The sequence below is a fragment of the Serinus canaria genome, chromosome 6 (assembly GCF_022539315.1).
Source record: "Serinus canaria isolate serCan28SL12 chromosome 6, serCan2020, whole genome shotgun sequence".
Lineage (NCBI taxonomy): Eukaryota > Metazoa > Chordata > Aves > Passeriformes > Fringillidae > Serinus > Serinus canaria.
Window position 1 is genome coordinate 24,586,311 of NC_066320.1, and position 17,528 is coordinate 24,603,838.

General features: G+C 38.8%; 2 protein-coding genes across 3 annotated transcripts in view; one reads left to right on the forward strand and one right to left on the reverse strand.

Moving 5' to 3' along the window:
* The window catches only part of SMC3 (structural maintenance of chromosomes 3), a 1,169,611-nt gene that overhangs the window by 351,862 nt on the left and 800,221 nt on the right, over positions 1-17,528 (forward strand). The gene's annotated exons all lie outside the window — the stretch shown is intronic.
* LOC103814130 (VPS10 domain-containing receptor SorCS1) overlaps positions 1-17,528 on the reverse strand; it is a 258,007-nt gene that overhangs the window by 104,301 nt on the left and 136,178 nt on the right. The window lies entirely within an intron of this gene.

The following is a 17,528-nucleotide window of genomic DNA, read 5'->3' on the forward strand; positions in this document are numbered from 1 at the left end:
CTAAAATATTACCTGGCTGTCTGCAACAAGCAGTCTTGCTTTGGCACGAGAACTCATTTGATAATGTGCTGGGTTCTTTCCACCTCCAGTTTCTATGGTGCTTTGAATTATAGATTTGGTAGCGTATCAAAAATAATCTCTGCATAGTAAATTTACTTTCTAGCTTTGTCCAGGAGTGCTAGTTTATGAGTAACAAAAGATACACAACTAAGAGTTGTAGTAGCTACTTCACCCCATTAGCTGTGGTATTAATTGGTCTGCATGGCTGGTGAACCAGTGGCAATAATGAGTTACTCCCCTCATGTGTCTCTGCCTGAGGGAATATACAGGTCTGAGCAGTAAATAGAGATTGTTCCAGTATTTCAGCAAGCAACAGAGTTATACTCCTAAGGAATGGGAATGAGGCATCACGAATGAAAAACATGAAAATTTTTAAAGAATATTTGCCTTGGAAAGCTATTAAAGGCTTGAATCATTTTTATTTTATTTTTTCTAAGTTACTTTGCAAATGGCAAACACTGATTGGTTTTTAGACAAGCCTGAAATGAAAATATCCACACCTGGCATTTCTCAGAACAAATTCCTATCTGGGCTTGAGCACTGCAAAAATCACACCCTCTATTTCCTTCTCCTCTTTCATTTAGGCAGGGAGAGATAGACACAACTTCACTTGCTACCTAGGAATTATAAGGAAGCATAGCATCTGGTGTCTGTGAGACAGCAGATGCTAAAGAGCTATTGTATGTGGAGGTGTAAATACACATATAATCTATGCAGAACATATCTTTCGTAATTGAGCAGCTGCAAAATCCTCTTTTCTGCCTCTAGAAACCTCCTTGGTAGCATAACTATTTGGCCTTTGACTTAAAAGTTTGGGATTCTGCAAAAACCCCTGAACTTTCAGATCCTGAATAATCTCAGGCCAGTTACATAACCCCACTGTATCTCTAACATAAAATAGGGTAATTTTTCCATCAGCATCAAGGTAGAATCTCCTCTAATGTCTGATTTACTTTAGAAATTATTAATGAAAATGTGGATTTTTAAATATTTTTATTTTCATATAACACTTTCAAATATTCCAAGCATATAACTAAAGTGATTTCCAAACTGAAGATTGAGGGATCACAGAACTTACACAGAAAGGATTAATAATCAAAGTACCAATATTTATAATATAAGACACAGTCAATAAGGAGTCTGTCCAGCTTCTGAAGCTAAAAATCATGATGTTTATTAGTTGGTTCCTTTTTCTTATCACACTAATTTCTGGGACCAGGTTCCTATGTTTAATGTTTATTGATTCAGTTCTATGATTCAAGCATTATGATTTTCCTATTTTTATGACTACCTTCTTGAGTGGATTTTGTTTATGTTGTTATTTGGAAATATCACAGCACAGCATTAATTTGGACTAGAGCAACTAGAGCAGAAATAAGCACAAATCAATGGGCTTGATCTGAGCTCCCTGAAGTTAATAAGAGTCTTGTCACTGACTTTGGATTGTGCCTCTAAGGCAAGCTGTTAATCAAGACCCACTCTAGTCTCACATACTTCCTTCTTCCTGGGCAAGGAACTCATCTGACCTCATCACTGTCACATCTGAGCACATCACTGCCTTAACACATTTTCTGTCAGGCCACTCCTCTGAAGTGTCCAAGTGCTCTTATCTGCATTTTTTAAAAAGGGAATAGAGGGAGAAACTATTGAGGCATCGAAGCACCTAATACTTCACCCAATCAATAAAAGTTAATGCCTAAACAGACTTTCAGACACTGCTGACTTTGGCTTTAATCTGCTAACCACCACCCTGGGCTATGAGCACTTTGTTTTCTCTGCTGTCCAAAGGCCTTGGCTCTGCATTGTGATAACCAGCCATTCTGTAGGTGAAGAGCCTCAGGACTCACCAGTTTTGTTTCCTATGCCAACAGCACCTCAGATGTGGCAGAGCTGTGCCACTGCTGTGAATTTATGCGAGGGCACACAGAGAGTGGAGACAGAGCAGGGAGTTGATGGATGACTCTATCCACCAGTCAGATTTCTAACTGTGAGACCAGCTTTCAGCATTATCTGCTGCACTGCTGTACCTTGTACTGTTAATCACTCTGCACAGGTGTCATAAAGCAAAACAAGTCAGAGCTGACTATCAGTCACTACTCCCATCACAGCTGCAGCACCAGGTCTTTTATAAGATAAGAAAAGCAAATTTCATTACAAGATATCTGTGTGTAAATAATCAGAGTTACAAGCCCAAAAGATTGCATTTATTGGATAAGTAGAATAAATTGATACCTGTATGAAAAGTAAGTCAAAACAAGAGGAAAAGTACAATTCATTTTAATGCTTTGTTGTTGTTGTTGTTGTTGCAGTATATGAAATAGACTAAGTACTCTTCAGAATTTCCTTTTAAATAAATTAACCCAATTTCTGCTTTGAAGTAGTCTATTACCCATTGACTTTATGCAGCTAGTTATACAGAAAATACAACCAGACACAAATGTGTTGAACAAGAAAAGCATGAAAAACCAAAACCAGAAACAATAACAAAAACTAATATAAGTTTAGATGCCATAAACTTTAATGGCTAAGAATACCTAAGATAAAGAGATTAGAAAGAAACTATTTTTATCATTTTGGGCTTCACTGTAGAATGCATGCTGGATTTCCTGAAATGTGAGCTACTCCATCAAACATCTTGCTCTGCTTTTACAGTGCCTAATACAGCAGATTGCTGCTTTCCCAGCTAACACTGTTTTTTGGATGAGTTTATTCCAAACATCACAGAGAAATCAACATGACTTTTGCATATGAAAATCACACCTTAAATTTATCCAGGTCCTTAGAGCCTGTAGGGAAAGGCAACCTAGCTCATGAAGTCAAATAAGATTTTTGAGGTGTTCCCTTGCCAAAGGATGTAAAATTGCCATGGGATAAAAGGCTGGAAAATACTTCTAAGATCATCAAGTCCAGACATTATTCTAACACTACCAAGTCCACTCCTAAACCACATCCCTAATCACCACATCTACACACTTTTTAAACACTTCCAGCGATGGTGACCCTACCACTTCTATGGGCAACCTGTTCCAATGCTTGACCTACCTTTCAGTAACTAAATTTTTCCCAGTATATAATCTAAACCTCCTCTGGAGCAACTTGAGGCCATTTTCCCTTGTCCTATTGCTTGTTACCTGACAGAAATTACCAACCCCACCTACATGCACAACAACAGCTTGCTTGGGCTGTGTGTGAAGACTTGGGCCCATGATTTTCACGTTAAGAGTTTTTAAACTACCTCTGATTCCACCCCTACAAAATTAAGTTATTGACACAGGAATAAGAAGAGCTATATTCATCTGCCTCTCACTTCAAGTAAAAGCCCTTTGTAGTAGGAGACCAACCTTAGAGTGCCTCTGGTGTGGTTTATTGTTGTCTTAAGTTAAACAGAAGTGAAGAGTGAGTAGAACAAAGACTACTCCTCCCCAGCAAGAGTAATTGCTCTCTGTTCAGATCAGTGCTCAGCAATGATCAGAATCTGCTTATTCACACCAGGCAGAGCAAGCACACACTGCATTTCCTATTGCTCCAGATGGATTGGGTTTTTTCCTCTGTAAAAAAAAAAAGTCAATACAGTTGACACAAGCCTTTGCAACCAAATGCAAGGCATCCATTAATCATCTCCCTCTAAAAAGGGAGAAACCTGATTTGCTTTTCAGAGAAATGACAAATGGAAACCAAACATTATTTATAGACCTTAAGACAGTCCACACTCTTTTCACTCCTTTTTCAGTGTAACTCTGCTGATGACATTGCCCTTGACAATTGCATGTATTGTTGCTGTCATCACAAAGAAAACCAGGAATTCTTAACAAGGTGCTCTGATTTTGCTTCTAGAGCTGGAATTGTGAGCTCTATGAATCTGCTGGGAATGCTAGATTTAGTGGTTTAGTAAAAAGTCCAGAATTGCTCTCAGTCGTTTATTTTGGCCATTCATATCTCCTCTTGCACCATCTTTTTGCTAATACTTCTTAGGAAAGAACATAATACAAGTGAAATAGAACAGCATGAAAAAAAACCCAACAAATCTATTTCATGGAGTCACATGTTTTTCATTCACTTCTGATGTATCAAGTGACCAGAAACGGAGATAAAATGCAAATCAGGTCAAATCCTACACTTCCTTTACCTATCACAAGCTTCATGCCTAGACCCAACCCTGGTGACCCACAGAGAACAAGTAATATTTCTCACAAGACACAGCAAAAGAGGAAATCAGTAACAGAAACCAGAAGTGTCCTACTCCTAACAGAAGCAGGGCATTCCCTACTTAAATTCTCTAAAGAGCTCCATTTTTCCCCTGCTTCTCTGCATGTCACTTGCATGACTTTAGAGGGTTGTGGGGTTTGGTTTTTTTCCCCACATGGTGACTGATAGCAAGAGAATCAGTGCTGTGGAATCCCAACATAGTGAAATGTCATTTCTGTCATTCTGAAATCATTTCTGAGTTTGGATTCCCTTTTTCAAGTGAGTGTGTGTTCATGAGTAAAAGTGGTCAAGGGTGTGTGAGAGTGAGAGTGTGAAAGTTTGTCTGTATGACTGTGTGTGAGTGTGAGTGAGTAAAGAGAGAATCTGGTCCTCCAGATTCAGCACTCCACACATGCATTCCAAGAAACGTGCTCTGCTTTTAATTAATTGAACTCATTCACTGCTTAAGCTTTCTTAAGACCTAGAATAAGATATAAAGTGAAACAGTCCAAAGGAAGGAACTGCTTTGGTTGTGAAATTCTGAAATAAATGCAACACCACTGTAAAGCAAATTAGACCTATTTCTTTTACAAGACTGAAATGCTGGAAGCAGTACATGCTTGCAAGAGCAAACAAATTAGAGACAAAACTACAGAATAAATAAAACAAGTATTTAGTTGGATATTAATAGGAGAAGAGGAGACAAGCCTCCATGAAATTTTAAAAATCTTTCCTCATGGAAACATCAGCTAACATCAGCTGCTCTAGAACTGTGCACATAAGTAATGTCACTAAAATTTTGACCAAGTTTCTGCTTCAAATAAATTGGGTAACAGTATAAGCACCTAAATGAAAACATGAAATGAGCTAGAGCTGACAGTTTTGAAGCTGCCTCTAATGCCTGCTAAAAGACAAGGTTAGTTGCTGAGCAATTTCATTAAGACACCATTAAAATAATACACCAATAATTCAATTGAGGCATTGTGGAGAATTTCATTGCCAGAAGTTCTTGTTAACTCAGAAAGTGCAGCAATTTTGTAAGGAAAGAAAAGACTTCAGTGACAGAATTACACTTCTAACATGGAACAAAAAAAAAGAATAGTACCTTTGAATGATAACCTGGATCAGAAGTAAGTAGAAATGGCCTCTTTAATGCAAGGAAAAGGCCTGGAACCAGTTGTTTTGCAAGTGTTTTTCAGTGACTTAAGAAGAAAGAAGTTCTTATTCATACAAAGATGCATAACCCAAACTGATTAAAGCAGCTTGCACTTTGCTGACATGGAGGGTAACACACTTCAAACTGCCCCAAAAGAAAACCATAGTCATGATGACAAGACAGTGTAATTCAGATTCAGACTGAATCCAGATCCAGAGAGTGGAAACTATCATCACTTCCCCCAAGAACCCACAGGAGGTCCACAACTGGTAGGATACAATCATCTTCCTCAAATCTTGGCTGTTTAAATGTAAGAGAAATGATGTGGCAAAAGGTTCAGACAGCGAATTCATCCTGTTTGCACCCATGAAAGAGTCAGTGCTCACTGAGTGATAAGACAATCTCTTGTCACCAGAATACTAGATGACAAAAGACTATCTTTTAAGGGAGAAAAATTATCATCTGCCAATATTTTTGAAAGCTGAGATTGCACAGTATTCCTAATAAAAGAATTGTTGAGAATTGCATTTGGCATCTTGATGAATGTTGTTTGTCATAAAAAGCTGGCTAGTGGATGGAAAAAAAATTTCCATTTATCTGTTCTGTATTATTCAAGACATTCATAACAGGACAAAAGTGACTGCAGACTAAAGCAGCCATAAAAGCTGTATTTTTTATTATCTGTGGGAATCATCTGTGGTTGCTTTACTAGATAGAAAGAGTGAGTGTATGTATGAACAATAACTTGCAAATATTTTATGTGGTGTGTACTCTACATTACCAAAGCCCCAGGTACAGGTTGGGTCAGTGCAATAAAGACTCAAAAAATGCAAACATGAGGCTGAGACACCTGTGGAGATGTGATTCAGTTCTTCTCCCTGTTAATCTTACTTGATATTAATGGGGGTGCACAGAAAAGTCCAGAGGTGTAGGGAGAAGATTTTCTAAGAGACAACAAGGTACAAAAACAATCCCTCCTTACTCTGAACGCCACCTCAGCAAACCTCTGAAAGCACCACTCGGGATGGGACTGTTCCTGTTCCTCCCAAAATCCAAGAGAGGGCAGTGCACCCCCACAAGCCCTTCTCTTTGCTCGGATGGCGATGTCCATCCAGGGGACAGGTTCCCACCTACACCTCTTCTCTTGGTAGCTGAGCTCTGGCAGAAAAAGAGCCTCACCTTGGACCAGACACAAATAGATTCAGCTACTTCTTTTTTTCCATTAAAGCTGAAGAAGTTGCAGCATCTCAGGGTTTTTGAGAGCTGCTGAGTCACTGCTTGTGGGCTGGGCTGTGCACAGAGAGAAACACCGACCTTCACCTTCCCAAGAGTAACCTGCAATCCCAGCAGCCAGGGTGAATTATCAAAATATAAACTTCTGCTTTGAGGCAATAACTAATCAAAGGATGAAAAAAGATGAGGGGGGGGGAGAAAGGAGTCACTGAAGATTAGTGTCACTTTTTAAATTTCAGGTTTTTAACGTCCAGTTTCCATTTCCATTAAGGCAGAATTAAATGAAAATAAAGATTCTACATTTTGTCCTTTCCTGACTTAGTGCACCTAGTGTTTTAATGAGGACTGTAAAAAAGGACACAAGCTCTTCTTTGCGTCATCCTTACCAAAAAACAGAAATGTAATGTTAAAAACAATAAAGAAATCTACTCATTAATGTAACTTAATAGATTACTGCAGGATGTTTCTGAGTTACTTTTGCCTTATCTAGAACTATACAGAGATTTATAATTTAAATTATTTAATTTAGGTACATAAAGACATCTAGAGGTCATTTCTTTCAAACTCCTGCTTCAGGACAAGCCAGCTTCAAAGGTACAGTCAAGTTCTCAGGACCTTGTCCTGTCAATATTTAAATACCTTCAAGGATAGAGATTCCACAAACTCTTTGGGCCTATCCAATCTGGTACTGTTTAGTTTTCATTCAGTGTTAATTTTAAATACCTAGGCTTATATTATGTCAGTTCTAAAATAAACAAAACACCTTCAATTTTACATTTCTTTTATCTTAGAAGTCTGTCTTAACTTAGCAAGAGCTTTGGAAGCTGGAAGGGCTGTTTGAGCCCAAAGCACCAAGGTTATTTTCACCGCTGGGATCCCGTAGTGGTGCTGAAAATAGAACTCGTCAGGCTCAGCTCCTAATCACAGGCATAAACATGAGCTCTGGAGCAATCAGTTCTGGGGGAAGGAACATGAAAAGATTAAGCTTCTTGGTTTTCCAAATCTCCCTCAAATCAAATTCTAGATTTTTATCTCTTCATTCCACAGAATGGGTCTAATTTTGTAAGCTGACATGAAATGAAAATTTATTTTTTCTGTTTCTTTATTATTACACTTTGCCTTCTCTTCCTTTACATTTGACATAAAAAGCTTTATCACCACAACCAACTTGAAAATATATTACTCAAAACATAAGCAAAACACAGTAGAAACCTCCATTCTGAAATAAAATCTAATTCATAACAATGACTGCTTATTACACTTTAAGAAGAAATAAAGAGACAAAGGCAAAAAACTCAGGAAATCTACAAGTACTATAGGCACTTTATTTTGGACAGTGCAATCTAGTTTCAATTATTAATTATCCATTCTTTTGCAACAGATGTTCTGCATTGTACTAAACAAAGAAAAAAAAAATAAATTAAGCTGAGACATTCTTACAGTCTTACTTGCTTAGGGGAGAAAAAGATCCTCAGCTTTGCAGACATCTGGAATGAGCTGCGTTCATACATATTGTCCCTACTTTGTTCTGTTGCTCAGTAAGGCATTCCTTTCAGTAAAGAATCTCATGAGATTAATTAGTTAATCTTCACACCAACTTTGTGCTAGAGAAGTAAAGCCCACATATCAAGAGGGAAAATTACTTGGACAAACTCCACTAATCAATCAATGGCACAAAAAGAAAGAAGCCACTTGCACTGTAAGCGTATTACAAACAATAGCATTTCCCAGCCCCAAACACTGGGCCCTAAGGGTTGTTAATCCTAATGGAAGCAAGAGGAAACTTCTGGCCTAAAATGTGGTAACCCAAGCAGAGTAACAAAAGGGATAGGGAAAAGAGGGGCACCAAGGGAGCAATTTTTCCCTGGAGGGTAAGTGATAAATGCACAATTCACATGATGAGCCCTGGCAGGGCTCCAGTCCAGGTTGGAGGGGTGCTGAGCTACCTGGTCTGGTGGAAGGTGTCCCTGGTCATGGCAGGGGAGCTGGAATGGCAAGATCATTAAGGTCCCTTCCAACCCAAACCGTTCTGTGGTTCTGTACGACAGCAATGCCTGGGCAGATGGTCAATTCACTGAATACTTGGTTTCACAGGCAACTGTTTGAAGCCATGCCACATGCCTCTGGCCAGCCCTGGCACCTGTGTGCCACTGTGCTCTTTAATAATTCAGGGTTCTTACTCTTGCCTATATTTTCAGTGCACCCAAAGGGAAGAAACAAAGGGGAGGGAACATCACAAAGCAAATGCACCTCAGACTGGGCAGAGGCGACCTGCTGGTCCCAAGGACATTAATATCCATACCTGCTCACTTCCATCTCTCTGCACCATGTTCTTATCCCTCCATGTCCTTATCCCTCCATCTTATTTCACCCAAAACCCACCAGCTGAAACTGTTCAATGAACATGGCTGACTTTATCCAAAGTTCAAACTAGTCCATCACTTCTCAGGTGGGGACTGGTGCTTCCAGCAAGAAGAGTCCTCATCAACCCCCTGGAACCCAGTGATAACTTTGAATAGAACCTGCTTAAACCAGGTAGGGTTTGTAAGAAACTGCTAATTTTCCTTCATCTGTTTTCCCTTTGCTGGCAAAATGCCTGGGACTGACTTCATTGCAGCTGGTGGCACTGTACCTGTCTGAGGCAAACATCAGATCCTTGAGCATCTGCTGCTTTTGTGTTCTGAAAGTGAGAATCTTAACTGAAAGGGCAACAAGACAGAAATCAGAGTATTCAGCTGCTATACAAAATAAATGTTCTGGGTGGTAGAAATGGGAGAAAAAGTAAAAGTACAGTTTTTCAGGATAATTATCAAAGTTTTGGAAAAAGAGTAATTCACATTCCAGACTTTTTTTCTTGAAATTATATAGAATCTATGTGAAAGAAAATGAACATTTATACACAGAAAAAAAAAAAAAGGTAGGAAGTTTACTAAATTGTCTGCAGTAATTCAGGCTTTTTTTTCACATAGTGGAAGAATTTTTTTCCATTCACTTTGCTCACATGTTTTCTAAACAGTTAGTATTTTAAAACTTAACAATCTGGAAAAAAAAGGATCCAGTTTCAATGAGTCATTAATGTAGGATCCTAATTTCATGTAGGACTTTTGTTTACCTTTTTGCTGGTTTTAGGATGAGGAAAGGAGATTATTAGTTACTATTTACTCCTTAAAAGCTTTTCTGTGGGCATCTCAAGTCTAGAAGCTTTATTTTAATATTTTAACAAAGATTTAAATTCTATCCAATTAAAACTGATTCTACCAGCTGACAACATTAGAAAAGATACATATTATAAGACTCCCAACATAATCATCAGAGTTGGCACCACAATTTCTGCACTGAGTTATAATTCTTTTCTCTTGGGAGATGTCTATGCAATCTAATAGTTCTTAGTGATATTTTCTCATTAGATTTAAATGGAATCACTGTCAAGTAATTATCTACCACCACGCATCTACACAACAGATGATGGCAAAAGCTGAGCATACATCACTGGATTAATATCAACTTTGTCATGGTACACCTGGTCCTGCTACTTCTTGATTTTTAGACATGAAGATAGGAAAAAAATGAGTTCAGAGACCAGAAGAGAACATGAAGGAAGTCTCTTTCTTGCAGGTGTGAATCAGGTCAATTTTCCGACCCCACGACAGTCTTGAAAACAAGCACGAACTTAGAGGAGAAAGCAGCAAACACTGCACAGAATCTTCTGGCCTGCTCTGTTAATTTTCTACTTCTCACCATACAGTAAATGTCTCTTCAGATTCATGGCACACAGTTCTGTTCTACCATCCACCTGCTTCCAGGCTTTGAGTCATCTATAAACAGGGTATGTGCTCATACAGCTGGAAATTCTTCCTTACACAAGTAACTGTGCCTTTCCCAAAAAGATGACATGACACTTTTTGTACCTTTTAATTCCAAAGCATGTGTCTATGTGTTAGCTTTGCTGAAGCTCCATGTTTTATTTCATTTTGGCTTCTTACATGCTAATTCTCAAATGTTCTCTAAAATTTCCACTTAGTTTAATTTTAATTTTTCCTTCTGACTGTGAATAAAGCACAGCTTCACTAATTACGTCTACAGCTAATTCTTTTTATGTACATTTATCTGATTTGCTTCTCTCCAAAGCATTTTTTGTATTAATGCATTAATTTCATAATCACTTCAAATTATGTTCCATGTTGCATGAACAATTGGGGAATTAGCATCTGCTTGCAAATTGTTAGCTTGGCTTTTCATTTTTGTTGTTGCAGTTGATGAACTCAAATTAACCATACTGAACGTGCCTGAAAAGAATTCCACCTCCAACAATTAATAATTCTCTTTACTTTCTGTATTGGTTCTTGTTAAGGGAATTCAGTGCAGTTATGCAACAGAATAAAGCAGTGTTTTTCATTATCAGTTTTGGTGTAACAGTTGATTACTATGTAGAGTCACTGTCTTTCACAGATGCTCCTAGATGCTACTGCACTGAATTTTCCAATTCTATTATCATTCTGTGGTTGCCACAATTCAGGCTCTCAAATGGAGCCACAGTGTCACAGACCACCCCTGGCATCTCAGCAAGTTCAAAGTGAGCACTGAGCTCACATGAAGCAAGGGCAGAGCTGTTCAGACCCAGCACAGCTGTTTTTCACAGAGGTGACCTCCTGAGCCTATTCAGACACAGGGACATGGAAGCTGTTCTGGGCCACAATGGGATGTTGCAAGACCATGAGGGCTAAAATATCCATGAAGAAATGATGCCCCATGCCTCATTTCCCTCCTTGCACATACCGTGTGACATCTGAGGAGGATGGCAATGCAGAAAGCAAAGTGTTCTCACCCTTTCACTACTCCATTTCAGAGTTGTCGATGCTTCTTCTCCTTGACCTCTCATTCTCCCCTTTCTTTCCATGCAACTTTCCTCCTTCTAAAATCAGTCATTTCCCCCAGATTTTAAAATAAGGGTGGGAAAAAGAATGAGACATCAATCTGCTGAGATTTTGTTACTACCCCACCTTCAGTTCATGATCTAATCTACCTTTACAATGTCTAAAGCAAAGGATCAGCATTGTTGGTTTGTCTTCATAAACTATCACAGCAGGCATGATCAATTAGTTCAATACACACAGAAAACCAATTTTTAAAACAGAGCCTCAGTTGGTACAAGAGCCTATTGAAGTTAACAGAGCATGATTAGGAGTTAATGGCATTATTAAAGGTTGAACCAACTGAAGTTATACCTTTCTGCCTTCATCACCCAGTGCATAGTTTCACCAATGAAGAGAAATCCACTTTTTTTCAGAACACTGGTTTTACAAAAATACTACAGCAAGGTGTATGTTTTCATGTTATCATCCCCAAATAGAGCCTTCTTTAAGGCTGAATGCCACCTGTCTGTGACATGCTGATGGAAAGTTCAATCCATAACCCTCCTTGGCTTTTTAATAAGATGACTAAAGTTCCAGCTGTCACACAGTGGTGGAACTTGCAAGAAGGCTTTCTTGTACAATAGACATTTTAGTTATTAAAACCAGACCAGGACAAAGCATTACTGGATTTCTTTTTTGAATATTGCTATAACAGAACTTATCTTTCTGCTTAAAATGGAGCATAAAAGGAGGAGCATTAAAACCTACTGTCATTTAGTTTTTTGGGTATTTTTTGAAGGAGTGAAAGATGGTGGGTACTTTAAAGTGACCTTCCTAGCTGTGTAGCTGATCTTGCCAAATCAGAATCCTGCTCATTATTAGACTAATTGCCAAAACTGCACAGAAGCAATCCTCTAGTGAAGAAAGAGGAATCATACTTAGCAGCAGTTTTAAGACTATAGAATCTAAGGTATTTTTAGTGACTTGATGCCATGGTGTCAAAGATTTGCTTCTACCCTTAGCAACATTCTGTGAGAGCATGAACTGTCCTTCTGTGTCATACTTCATGTCAGGTATTTGGGTGTCTGCTCACCAAACTTCAATGAATGGTTGAGAGGCCAAGGCACTAAGGACTTCCAGCAGTGCTATTACTCATGAGATGACAAAGGAAACTTGGACTAAGCCTGTAATGCTTTAATGGCTTCTCAGAGCTGGATGTTAAACCGTTTGATAACTCACTCCTAATTAGGGAGAGTATGGAAGCAATTTAACTCAATCAACTAACTGGCTTCAAAGACAGAGTTGTATTTCTTTATCAGGAGCTAGTGATCAGTATCAGCTTCAGCAGCACTGATAACACATGAAACAATGGCTGCTGAGTGCCAATGACTGCTAATGAGAACTTGATCAATAGTATTTCTAATGATGCAATTCCGACTGTAATGGGGCTGCTTCTGATGAAAAGGAAAATAAGTTAGGAATTATCATATTGTCAGCTATGGCAAATTCCAGTGCTGCCTATTTCTTGCTATTCCACATGCTGCTCAATATGCAATTCCAGTTGTTTCTACATTATCCAGCTCCTCATTAAAGACTCCAAGGATCACAATGCCTGGGTGTTTATAGCTACCATGCTGTAGAACTCCTGAGTTACCTACTAATGGTTTGTTTTCTTTATCAATGCCTAGTGGATACAAGGTGAGGACAAAGCATTCAGGCAATGTCAAACAGGATCATCCATTACCAGCATTTTCTCACACAACTTCCTGGAGGGCGCACTCCATATACAGACAGGTATTAATGTCCAGGTGTGCCTGTTGCTCATTGATACAGATGAGGCTGTTGGACTGGATGCTCCCAGCAGTATTTCTACATCTGCACTCAACATCTCTGGTCTCTCCAGCCACATTCACCTCACAAGCAGAAACCAAATAAGAGACCATTTTGGCCCCTGGGAAAACTATCCCCACTGCCACAGGGGGAAACTGCATATTACAGTGCAACTAATTTCTCTAAGCTCTTTTGTGCATAAATTTAAACAGTGCCCCCAACATATAATTTCAGGTGGCAGTTCACTTCATAAAGAAAGCATGATGTGGTAAGCTAGTGATTGAAAGAACACACTCTAGACACATTGCAGAGAAATCACACAAGCATGACAAAAAGTGGAAAGCTGAGGAAAAAGATTCTAACAACTTGACTACAGAAGGGGTTTAGGAAAGTCAGAAGCTGGAGAGGAGGACTGCATTTTGAAGTGAATTTTCAGAACGTTCTCAGTTAAGACAAATGTATTAGAATTATATGCAGTGAAAAAACTTTCACAACAAATATGATTGGTATGAAAAACACAGAGAACAGAGGTGAAGCCAAAGAACATTGTGAAGTCCCTACTATTCTGGATCTTTGCTGTCACAGTCAGCTGGAGTCATAAAAGAGTCAATTATATTTTTTTTGTGTACTGCAAGTATTAACAACCCCAAAACATAGGGATCACACTAGTGAAAGACACCAGTTTAATTTCACTGCAGGTGTGTGGGTGAATGAAAAAACTGCATGTAACGAGAAGGCTGGAAAAGAAAAAACTATGGCTATACAAATCAATTCCCACTGGCAATATAACTGTCTTATTTATTGTGCATTAGGTGCCCCTCACTCTCACTAAGGCTTAAGCACCATCAAATTTATTGCACTGTTGGAGGGAGCATGTGGACAGGTACTGGGCAGTAGTTAACAGGCTAGACATCGACAGCCCAAGGTGTTGGCAGTCATTTGTTATGGAGACATAACCAGAAGCAGAAAACAATCAAGGACTGGCAGTCAGAAAAAAAACACAGAGGCAAAAGAAAAAAAAAAAAAATCAAGTGTTTGTGGTCTTGGGAACAAATTCTAACCATACCTCCTCCTTATGAATATGTTGTTAAGCCCAGTCATTACAGATGATTGGAGCATTCAAAACAAAAATGTATCCTTCTCTAGATGATGCACTAACCCTGCTAAAAGAATACTTTGGCTGTGAATAAGACCAAATCACAGAGAGAGACAGAGTTCATGCTGAATTTTCTGCTTCCCTCAGTCCAGCAGCAGGAGAAACCTCCTCTTGAGGCCACATATGTTCTAGGGGAATAAAACCCTTGAGGATCCAGTAGTGTACACTTAACACCCAGGCCCAAGGCAGAGAGGATGGATTGATATTGGCACGTCAATAAACTTAAATATGTTCTTCCTGACTATAGTGGGTCATCAAATAGTGCTCAGGATTACAGGTGGTGTGATTTTGTAATAATTATTGAACGTGGTGAAGACATCCTTTTTCACATAATTACTTAATCTTCTTGAGTCTTTCAAGGTATTTGCCATTCCCATCAGCTGAACTGTCACTTTATAAAACAGAATTCATTGAATTAGAGCTAGGAACATGACAAATAGCAGACTTCGCTAGGACTTTTTATTGAAAAATTATTTGGAAAGTATTTCCTTAATAAGTTCTCATTATATTATCCTATTGTACCTGTTCCATCAAAAAAATGTCAGAGATGTCTTTTTCCTCATTTTCCCAAATTCTAATGGATAATGATGTACTAATTGTTAACATTCAAAAGCAGAGAAATTATTAACATTTGTATAAATGATTTGTTAATTTTAGGGGTTTTTTTACTTTAGAAATAATTGGCATCAAATTTACATCAATCTCATAATGATAATTACATTCATCTAACATTGATTTCTGTGGGGCAAATGATCCTCAGAAAATTTGATTACCTCACATGTATTCATTGAGTTATCCTTTGAATATCAAAAGTACAGCAGAAATTCTCACCTTCACTCTTAATCATGGAAAGACAAGGCACAAAGCAATTAAACAGAACATTCATTACAAGACTTAAGAAAGCCTGTGCCAAGGCTCAAATGCTCAAGTGCAACATCTCTCACAGAAGACTTTCCTTCTTCCTACAACATATTTCTGGGCCAAACTTCCTTTCTGGGAGACAATCAGGCTATAGACACACTGTCAACAAAGGAAAGTGTTGTTGTCAAACACGAACTTTGTGACATTTCAGTCCCAGTCTCTGAATGGCCTTGAATACAGTGATTCTCTCCTTTTAGAAATAAAGTTAAAATCCATCCAGCTGAATGACTCAGCCTGAGAAAATATCTGAGGCAGAGATTACATTACTGGAAGTTGGAGGTGGAACAGTTCCTTCCAGGTCACCAGCTGTGCTGCTATGTTTTTAAAGAATATTTAATATATTTTTTATATTTTTTTCCCTTTTTGTTAACCTCCAAAGTTCCCAAATAAGAGGGATGTTTATTGCAACTTTTCATACACTGTCACTGAGAAATAGCTTTCTAAACTGACTGGCACAAAGTCTTTCTGAACTGCTTTATGAAAAACTGCCAAGCAATGCTGCACCTTCTCTGATGTTTGTTCCAAAGCTCCCTGGAGTTAAGAGAAGCCTCTCCTGAGGATTCAAGCTGCTGGAAGCCTGAAGTTTTTTATTAATTCACAGAACAGAAAGCAGTAAATGGGTATCCCCTTGCCTCAGCTCAAGTAACTGAAATATGGATGCAGTCAGGCTGAATTTCAGCCATGCATGCAGATTTTAGCCAGTGTAACCCCTGGACACTGAAGTGAGCAGCTCCAGTGCTGGCACAATCAGGCACAGGGAGGTTTCCCAAATTGGGGGAACCTGAATGGAGTGCAGAGAGACAGTTAAGGGACAGGGGCAACTGGGACAAGTTCCTGCTCCACACAGCACACAAATCTCCTTTGTGACTGCCCCACCTCCCCAGGAGAGAGGTCCAATATTCAGACAAATTTCACCACCAGCAGGGTTGTCAAGCATTGGAGCAGGAGGCTGAGGAAGTGGCTGAACCACCACTCCTGGAGATATCTAAATGACACAGATGTGGCCCACGGGGACAAGGTTTCTGTTGACTTGGACCAGGTCAACAGTTGAACTCAAGGACCTTAAAGGTCTTTTCCAACCAAGATGATTCTATAATTTTAAGCTAAAAAATTGTCTGTTGCCTGGAAATTTTCATGAATAATGACATTTGTCCCTCTGGAGCTGGCTGGCTTACTCTGCATAGCCAGGATGTAACACAGAGTACATCCTGTTCTTGGTACACTGGACATCCCCTTCTTTAGTGAGATTCCCTCCACAGCCTAGACCAAATGTCATGGAAACCAATGAAATCTCATTACTATGTGATAACAATTAACTGCTCTTTTTAATAAGCCAACATTTTCTTCTCCACATATCCTGATTTCTTTATTAACCTTGCATAGAAGTTGCATTCAGAAACAGTTATCAATGACTCAGACTGAGAAAAAAGTCAGAAAAGAAAATTATATTGCCCAGAGCATCCTTTCAGCTTTAGTTTCTTCTTTGGTTTATGGGTCATTTGCAAATCTGTTCTGACAGGAATATTAGGCTGCTATATAGCTATAGCAGAAAATTCACCAGAGATTTAAACTCCAGTGAATGTTCCCATTCCCATGGGCCGTGAATGAGAGAGTTTTTATATCAGCACTCAGTTCTGAAACGTCAGCCAGCTTTTCTCACCCATTAAAAAGAATTTTAAAAACCTTTATAAAGAAAGTCCAATTTGTGTGCTAACCAGCTCTCTAGGAAGTTTGCTATGTGATTACATACCCTCTCAAACAAATATTTAAGTTATAAACATTTGCTCAGCAGTTGTGAGCATGTAGATTCCCCCCTAGCTGCAGAGCACTTGCACAGAAAAATGCAAAGCTTATAGCTTTCCAGCTCTGCAATCCTATTAAAACATTTGCAATTTTTTTGTAGGCATGTATCTCAGCTAATTTTTTTGCATAATTTTTTTTTTTACCTGACAAGCGAAACAGATGTCAGATGACTAAATTCATTGATTCAGGTGCTGATTTGGCACAGCTTTCCCCTTTTTATTATGCTCAGATCTGCCTTGTCCATGTTCTCCTGCATAATAAAGTCACTGGAACAATTTTGATAGCAAGTAAAATGGCAGAGCTCCAGAAAATTCACTGATTTCAACCTTCT